Here is a 10,244-nt window from a genome sequence, read left to right as displayed (position 1 = left end):
CTGGTGGTTGGAACAGACTTTAGAGCATCTCTGGGAAATGGACTTCGCTAGGCACATGGTTGCTTTTCCTATTTCATTTCCTTATTAAAAGAGTTAATAAGGAGTAGAAAATTGTGGAATCATAGAAGAATAGATAGCCTAGTAAATACGTCAGTCACATTACAGCCCTCCTCTCAGTATCACCAAACCTATAAATGTTTTCAAAGGAACCAAAAACTATTATTAACTAAAGTAATTACTGATTTATTTTACATGTGATTTTTTTTAAATCATGTAAGAATAAGGCATGCTCATCTTTTACAGTCTAATTTTCTTCCCAACCTCTTGTGTTCTTTTTGTGGTCTCTTTAATTTGATTGAGTCCGTTCTTAATGTTTGTCTGGCAGTAACCATGAATTTGCCCAAGCACATTCAATGTTTTCTGAGTATCATAACAGGCTAATGAAAACTTACTTGAGTAATGAAACAGTTGCTGTTCTGAATTACAAGGAGCTCTCACATTTTGTCAAGTCAACACTAGAAGGTCGGATAAGATACAACAAAAATGAAAAATGGTCTGGCAGTATCTCGTACCCATGTTTTTTTCTCTTTCTCTCCCTTCTCCAGCTGGCTCTATCAAAGGAATTTCCCATTATCTTAATACTGATTTTCATCAGCCTATTTACCCAAAATGCACATCCCAGGGAAAAGATTGGGCTTCAACCCCTTCTAGACAGATACCAGCTGGGCCCTGTCACTCTTTCCATAAGACAATTTGAAAAATCATCTGTCACTTGCAATAAACTGTGCTTAGAGACGGGTAAATAGCCTGTAAAAACTTTGTTGATACTTTATATTATGCGTGTCTAAACATCAGGCCTCTCTACTTCCAGATTGTTACAATGTCATATCCATCAGCAGAACAATTATGGGCATTTACCTTCTAGCGTTTTACTGTGGTTTTTTTTTTAAAAAAAAACAGAGATTACTGCCATATTTCTCCCAAATATAGGATTCTTACAGGGTGTTCCCAAGTATTAATTGCTAGCTTAACAAAGGCAGGGGAAATAGCACGCAGTCAGTTTAAGGGGGCAAATTCATTTTTGGCATCACTCCACACTGATTCTAGTTTGGTCTGTTTCCTCGGCATACTAACACACCTCCAGGGTGGGGAAGGGGACTACCATATATTCTTGTGAAAGTTCCCCTACTCCATTTAACTCTAACTCTTCTGAAATGAAGTGTGAGCATTTGTTTTCCATTCACATATTTTCAGTGACAATGAAATGTCACTATTCAACAAACATTTCTCTTAGTTTGTCATATGGGAATTGCCTTTTGAGAAGTTAGAAATTAACTCAGTTGGGTATGCATGTACCAAGAGTTGCTTGTGCATTTTATTTCCTATTTAAGGAATCTTAGTAAATTAAAAATGATATTTTTTCTTCACTGATTGGCCATTCAATTAAACCTGTTGATGTTTGTTTATTGGAAACAAGAACACACACACACACACACACACACTATCATATATACAGACACTCCTTTTCATCATATGATAAAATGTATGGCTGTTTGAACTTTTGAGTGCTCTTGGATTCTGTCCACTAATACTGGTTTCTGATAGTGGTAGTACACACACCTTTGATCAATTTCGATCATCATAGTTTGCCTTTTATTTGCAGTGTGTCAGTCATTTTGGGAATATTCCTTTTTCTGGATTAGACAGGAAGAGACATGAAATTATGGCAATTATTATGAGGTTTAGTGCCCCTAAAAAAAGTTTTAAAAGTGGTCATCTTCAAATGCATTTTTTGCATTGGATAAACCAGCTCCAAATCAGACCAAGAAAACTATTTTAAACATGATGTTACAATGAGTCCATCCTAAACTGAAAGTTGATTCCTGGAGATTCAAGTTCCCAGCTTCTATTTTATGCTATTTAACAACTATATTCCATACAGTTTATTTTTAGAGCATTCACTATGTTTTAATATGAAATATTGTAAAAATTTAACCAAAGATTAGGATGGATTGAAATAATACAAGCAGAAGTTTATTCTTGACATAACCGAGCTGATATTAGTGGGTGGTTCATGAAATATTTGAGGTTATTTATCTTATTCTAAACCATGGGTGGGCATTCCCATTAGCCTGCCTAATAGTTAGGGACAATAAAATGTATGGATGGCTACAAGTTGCCCTGTGCTTAAGTATGAGTTTCACAATTTATAATGCTGACAGTGGACTATTACCAGAGATTTCTGTGGCATGAAATGCCTGACAATACTATAAGATCATTTAGCTATTGTGACCAACTTGTAAGATGTAGCATTCTGAAGCAACTATTCATGCTACATTAATACCCATAATTAAACAATTGTGATAATTTATTCTTACATATGTCCTTAAAAGGTGATCGTCCCAGTTGTTAAACTGTAATCCCAACAGCCATATCTTTAGATAAAATGCTGTAGAATGCCAGGAGTTATAATTCACTTACTAATAACAAGATTCCATTTTATCTGCTTTTAAAAATGCATTTGTATCTGCTTTAAGAAAAGTTTATGCAGGTCCAGCTAGAAATATGTTGAGGAAAGATAACTCGTCCCTTAAATCATGGACTTCAATTCATTTGATCATTTCTGTTGGGGAGATGTGAGGTTTGGGATGCCACTCATTTCTTGGGATACTCTAGTCTAAAGCACTTGTGTATTTGTTTCTTTGCATTCTCTGATCCTTTACCATATCATTCCAACACTTCTGAAAATATGTACAGTTCCAGAAAGCAAATTCAGTCACATAATTCACTTTCTTATATCCTGAGAATAGAAATTAAAAAAATTAAAATGCATACGTTAAATTTCTACCTTATTATTTCATAATGCCTAAATCAGCTCCCTGCTGCCAATGAGTGTTTAGTCCTTGCTGTCTGCCAAGGCAATCACTCACAGGGCTTCAAAAGCAATTGAGACATGTGATGCCAGCGGAAGAATATACAGTATAATAACATAGCAAAACATATTATTAACACTAATTACATATCACCAAGCCCATAATCTTAATGGCCCTTGAAAGAGCTAGATCCACAAATTTTATGATATGCAGATTTCACTAGGCCTCCCAAATCACGTTCTTTCAATAGACTAAAAGAGAATGACTCTTAATTTCTTCATGGTTTCTAACAAGAGAGCAATCCTGAGAGTGCTTTGCAGGAGAAGTTATCTCAAGACACACCCCCCCCCAAAGCCTAAAGGAAAGCACGTGTTTTTTATAAGGGGTGGGAAGCTGCTTTGTAAGTAAAACATTCTCAGTTTTACAGAATTGGCTTGCCCCACAAGATAGGCATAAGCAACTAAAGCCTCACAATTACCTCAGAAAATGTATTAACCTAAAGCACAGTCAGCAATCCAGGGGCTTCAAAACCTTTCTTGTTTCTCCACAGCACATCCTGAGTGGCTGGGCCTCAATTTGGTGGGGAAATTGGGTTTTGAGTGTCTTCTAATAGGTAAGATGCCTTAAGGCACACAAAAACACATTTTCAAAACATTTAGAAATCTTTATGAATTGTAGTGGGTTTTGCCATGTAGGTAAGTGCCCATTTTATCTTCTATGGCCATTCAGAATGAAAAGAAACACAAATTTATTTTGGTCCTCCTCATTTTAATTACATCATATCTGTACTAGTCACTTCTCTTATAGCTCTCAAAAAGAATTTTAAAAAGCTACATCTCCCAGGCTAAATTATGATGATGACCATATTGGACCTTTAAAAAAACCTGTAAGCATGCCAAAATTTCTTGTTCCTCAAGGGGACCTAATTGGGTCATAGAAGTTTGCTATAAGAGGAAATAATTCCTCTTCATAATCATAATTGAAAGCAAAATATGAGTGCAAGATCTTGATTTCACTGCTTCTCCTGAACAAATGATTTACAATGAGTTGTAATTTTGACAAGTTGTAATGTGTCCAACTTCCTTTGCAAGTTATCCAAATTGGCAACTATCATTGCAGCTTTTCAGGAAAAAAATCCTGCAATTTCTTGGTGTGGTGTTTGACATACAACTCTGAAAAGAAAGCCAACAATTCTACTAAAAGGTTAATACAAAAAGTTAAATTCAATTAGCCACAAATTACAGATGCAGGCTACGCTATTTTTCACAGGGTTGAAAGGCTGGTATAACTTTAACAAAAGTATCTTCTGTTGTATACGTTAAAGCTGAAGCTTTCTTCCATGACCTAATCAACATATATTGCTAGTTTGAGAGGAGTCTATTTGCTGACGGCTAGTGCCCTTTATTTAATGATGAGATAATTTGCCTTGCCCATTTGGTTTGGAATCGACCTTATACACTTAGTGATTGGTTTATCTATGAGTCAGGGTTTATTTGGTTGTATTTATGTAGATTGTATGAAACCAAGCATTATGTCTTATAAACCATGGCTTATATTTAAAATATGTTGGTTGAAAGCTCCACCCCCACAACAAGGCTTGGTATGCTGACTTAGCTTGGGGACAAAGTGTGTTTTTGGTACAAATGAGCAAAGAAAACCAGGAGTGTTTGACACTCAAGAATCCCCCTCCCACCAGTGTGCAAGTCATCCCAGTAGCCCCACTAAAGCAAGCAGGGACTGTGTTAGGCAGCAGGTGAATGATTGCATTTCTCAAGAAAACCATATGAGTAGTATCATATGAAAGAATCTCAAGCCAGATGGCATTCAACATGCTACTTGAGGAAGATATTTTGATATACTAATGTTTATGATCCAGCTATATTAAAGAATTCCAGATGTCTTGTTGTTGATGTTACCATGAAGGAAAATCTGCAAAGATAGAATTACAGTGAAAACATGGAGCATAAGAAACATGAATATAGAAAAGCTTATTTCTTCACTTTCTTTAAACAACCAAAATTAACATACATAGACATCATCAGACAGAACTGTAACCAGATCTATATCTCGACCAAAATTAGGTGGGGGGGGGAGTTTAAAAGTACAATGACTATATATGTATACTTCTTTGTTCTATTTTTACTTTATATGTTTAAAATTAAAATTAAAAAAGAACTATAAATACCAACAACATAAAATGGAGCTTGCTCAGAAACTGAAATACACCAAGCAAACGAGATGAAGAGTGAGAAGAAAAGGAGAGAGGTAAGGGAAGGAGAGGGGATAGGAGAGAGGGTAGGAGAGGGGAAGAGGAGGAGAGAAATGAGGAGTAGTAAGGAGAAAGAGGAGTAGGAGAGAGGAAGGGAAATAGAGAAGGGAAGGAGGACAGAAAGAAGAAAGGAGGTAGGGAGAGGGATGAGAGAGGGAGAAGAAAGTGAACACATAAATATAGTGTATGGAGAGCAGAAGAGTTAACTGGGTTTTTTTCTTTTTCTTTGGGTAGTTGATGGTAAGACAAATTGATATAAACATTTAATAACACAATACAATGTTGGCTATGTAATAGTATACATACTGTTATGTATACTATTATGTATGTTATGAAAATGAAAAATAAAAAGCTATGAAAAAGACATCACCAGACAAAGCAAACAGAAATTTGATTATATTGATTGAAGATGGAAGAGCTCAGCTATAACAGCAAAGATGTGGCCAAGGACTGCCCATAGAATAGATCAGAAATGGCTTATGTGTAAATTCCAAGTGGAAGGAAAGCGGAAGGAAAATATCAACCAGTTTCCTCATTACAGTCTTGATATCCACCATTTTCAAGGAGAACATCACAGATTGCTTGTACCGTATTGATAGAAGACCAAAGGAACTATGGAGTAAAATTAAAGATGTTGTTAAGGATGAATATGAAAAGCAACTGCTATGACTAAGTAATAGAAGAAACTGTTCTTGTAAAGGAACCAGTAGTCAAGAAATAGCCACAGACCAGCACTTGATTGAATAAAAATGAAAGCCTTGGAAAATATATTGGCAATGAAGGCCTTGAAAATAGATGCATCTATACCTATAAGATAATGATGTAGTTAATGATTTTATCTGTGACACTCTATAGAATCAAAAGCTGGATTTTGGAGAAGCAAGACAGATGAGTATTGAGGTTTTTCAACATTGGTTTGGAAGTAGACTCTCGAGAATACTATGGACAATACTATAGCTTACAAAAGAAATGGATCATAGATCAACTGAAGTTCTCTCTCAAGGCACAAATGATTAAGTTCCAAATATCTTCTTTTGGATATAATCTGAAGACTCAGATATCTTGAGAAGTCTGGGAAAGAAAGAAGGAAAAAGATGAGGACAATCAACAGCAAGATGGATATACTCAATTATAGCAATGATAGGTACATCATGAAAGACCTGAAGGACAAGGCTAGGAAGAGACAAACTTCCTATGAAGGCACTTTTAATCAACTTGATGGCATATAAGCAATCAAAATTGGTGTAGCCCAGCCCATGTGTTATATTTAGGTTAACAAATAACTCATGGCTATTAAAACAATGGTTTTGTGTTACATATTTATATTTCTTATTTATTTATGTATCAAATTTAGAAATCATCCACCAATTTTGTAACAGCCAATCAGTGAGTAATCTAGCTTCACCATGGGAAGGTGAGAGTACCTCTAAAATGCTGTGCTTCCACTTAATCTTTCTAATTGGTCATCTTAAAGTATTCAAATTAATCTCTTTGCAAACTACCACTAATTGTGGTGTGGTTATCACTCACAGTATGTCAAGCACCATTCAGCTCTGGTAATCAAAACTGTTTTATTTATTGGCCTCTTATAAATATTGGCCTGCAACAAAGAGCTATAAAATTATTTGACATTTTTGCTGTCATTTTTGTAGATTGAATGTGGCTAACTGTACAGGTTTCATTTTCTATGATACAATAACTTTTGGGGCCTGATTCACAGTACAATAAAGCTAGAGTGAAGTTGTTTCACTTTGACTTAGCAGGAAGACTGAACCTAGAGGCATGTAACCCACAATTTAATCACTGTAGTCTCTGCCACAAGTCATCGTTTAAAAAAAGATCTCAGGGAAATCTGTGAATTCAGCATATAGCAATTTTTCCCAACACCTCCCCCAAACATTGTGACACCACAAATCACAAATTTTTCAGGAATAACTCTCAAAGACCCCTTTTTTGGCAAAGCATATGGAGAGAGAAATTTACAGTGGAGAAACCCTAGTAAAATTGTTTACCAAGAAGTCATACTTTTTTCTTACAACTATTCCAAAATCTCTATTTGAGGAATTGAAAAAAACAATCCTTTCCCTTATTTCTTTGTTGCAAACTGCTCTCCTCCTTTTCATGCTCAAAAAGCTGTTTTGCCTAACAGAAAGAAGCCCATTATATTACTTTTGTAAAATATATGGTTTAGCTCACTTAATGAGTTGATGATGTGTGGTGGTAAGGCAACCACCATCCCAAAGCCCCCTTGGATTTATGGAATTAGCTTTACTATTATTTAGAACCTATCCATTTAATCAGCATTTACATGTTACATAGCACACATAATCAGTTTGAAGCAAGCACTGACAAGTAACTACTTCCAGGTATAGAATAGAATAAAGAATATATAAACAAAACTCAACTTTGCTTTTTCTGCAACTACTTATCTTTGCTGTACAAACTAATTCACTGTATCAATGTTATTACATTTTTAATAGATGCCTGTAACATCTACATATATACTTTTCTAACGATTGAAGAAATAAGGCCTCTAAATTTCCTAATTCCTAAATAATAGAACTAATAGTGAAGAGCTGGTTAAAGAGATTGAGTAAATTGAGGTTACAGGAAATACCTGGTTAAAAGAATTGAGTAAATATGCCATCTTGAGCTTCAGGAAGAGAAATTGGAACATAGTCATACATCCTCAAAAGAAAATTAGGTTTGCAAGGAAAACCAAAAACAGCAAAAGGACTTTTATTATTATTATGTCAAGAGTGAATGAAATAAAATGGTTACTGTGCTGAATGCACTTTGCATACCATGTAGATGCTTATGCTCAATTGATCATTAGGCATCTCCTTTGTCAATCATATCAGCAATGATATACTCAAGCAGTAGATGGCTGTTGCATCAATAACCTACAAGATGCACCATATGTTACAGGTTCCACCTATTAGGGAAGTACATCTAGTGAGACCCAGAAGAACTTTCCTTGTGGTAGCTCTCTCACTCTGAAATATCATTTCCCCAGAGATAAATTGGCTCCCATCTTGATATTTTTGTGGAAGTTCCTGAAGACAAGTTCTCTCATTGAGTCTAGAAACCTAAGGTTGATATGGAAGCCATTCACATAGCTGGTATGATTGTGCTTGCTGCTCCAATGGGGATGGGGTTGAGGAGGGTTGGAGGGGGGCAATATTGTGAAATATTAATGGAATAGGCCATACAGAGCCACCTTGTGTGAGTTGGGGCACCATATAGATGTGTTTAATAAACTGCATACAGTTGTAGGATCATTTCCTACAAGCAGCACCCTACTCCTGCACCTGTACCGGTTAACACTGATGGCAAGTGCTCACACAGAAGACCTAAGCAAAGGTAAAAATAAAGGTAAAGGTTTCCCCTATCCAATTGTATCTGACTCTATGGGGTGGTGCTCATCTCCTGAGGAAGCCAGCATTGTTCAAAGATATTTCCATGGTCCTGTGGCCAGCATGACTATATGTCATGGAATGCTGCTCCCTTACCAGCAGTGGTACCTATTTATTTATTCACATTTGCATGGTTTTGAACTGCTAGATGGGCAGGGCAAGTACTGCTGGGCAAGTAATGAGAGCTCACTCCGTCATGTCATGCTTGGGTGTTGAACCCAAGCTGTCACCTTTCCAGTTGACAAGCTGAACATTTTTAACAGCTGAGCCATCACACCCCTTTAAAGCAAAGGTAGAAGGACACAATTGATAGAGACATGATAAAGCTGGACCTGGCTGCTGTATTTGATTGGATGAAATGTTGTTTGTGTTTAAAAGCAAACTCTGCACCTCTGGGAAAATGCTAGAAGATGTGGCTAGGATTTGCATTTTTTTTTCCACAAAAGTATTCAAACAGACTACCAAATTTTGACAAAAACAAAGAATGGCTAATCAAGATAAGTAAAGAGATTATTAGGTAACGCATGGCTACCATTAACAAATTTAGATATACAGGACCAGACAAATCGTTTCCAGACTTTTGAAGAAGTTTCCGATTTAATTTGGAGTCACAGGGGCAGTTGTGAGCATGCCAAAATATGCCCATGTAATATTACTGTTTTGTGAATGGCATTGGTTGCAAATAACCTTCTTAGTGCAATTCAATGTTCTCCTTAACACTTCTAAATTTCCTCATGGCATGAAAGGCATTTTGAGTTGAGCAACCATATAAATTTGTTTACTAAATAAAATAACCCAACCCAGAGTACAAATCCAGGAGAGTTGGCATGCTTGGAATTCCATTAATGAGACTCAAGAAGCAGGTTGCCTTCTCCTCACCTTCTGGAATAACACCCCCTCCAGAGAAGTTTACAGTTCCAGCCTTGAAGTTATATTAATTAACCCCTGAATAAATTAATAAAATAAGAAAAAGAACTTAATAAATTAAGCTCTTTCTCAAGGCTTGGGGGTTAACGTAGATGGTGAACTCCTGTGGATTGTTTGATTTGGAGATTTTGTTGCTGTATTTTCTGGACATTTCTTTTTGATTCGATTGTACCATTTTAAATTCAGTGTTACAATGGAGGTAGGTGGTCTATAAAATAAAAATAAACAAGAGAAAAAAAGAGTTGCTAAAACATCCTTGTGTCAGTTAGATAGCTCTAGCACTTAGGCTTATATACTGTTTCACAGTGCTTTACAGCTCTTTCTAAGCGGTTTACAAAGTAAGCATATTGCCCTCAACAATCTTTTACCCACCTCGGAAGGATGGAAGGCTGAGTCAACCTTAAGCCTGGTGAGATTCGATCTGCCAAACTGCTGGCAGCCGGTGATCAGCAGAAGTAGCCTGCAGTACTGCACTCTAGCTCTGCGCCTCCGCGGCTCAATACCTGTTTTGTCACTAAACTGTTACCAGTAAGATTCTGGGTACAATTCAAAGTATTGACTTGTACCCATAATGTAAATTATACAAATCCAGAACTTTTAACCTCTTTTCCATGCTGCCTCTGCCACAAAGAAATCTGCTATAGATTTTTATACAGATTAATTCACTTACGAAGAGTTCCAATTTATCAGTCACTTCATTTCATACAGGTTCACATTTGGTGATTTGGAGTGATGAAGAATCAAGGTCAGTCAGCAGCC

This window comes from Thamnophis elegans, chromosome 10, assembly GCF_009769535.1.
Source record: "Thamnophis elegans isolate rThaEle1 chromosome 10, rThaEle1.pri, whole genome shotgun sequence".
Lineage (NCBI taxonomy): Eukaryota > Metazoa > Chordata > Lepidosauria > Squamata > Colubridae > Thamnophis > Thamnophis elegans.
Note: the sequence above shows the minus strand (reverse complement) of the source record.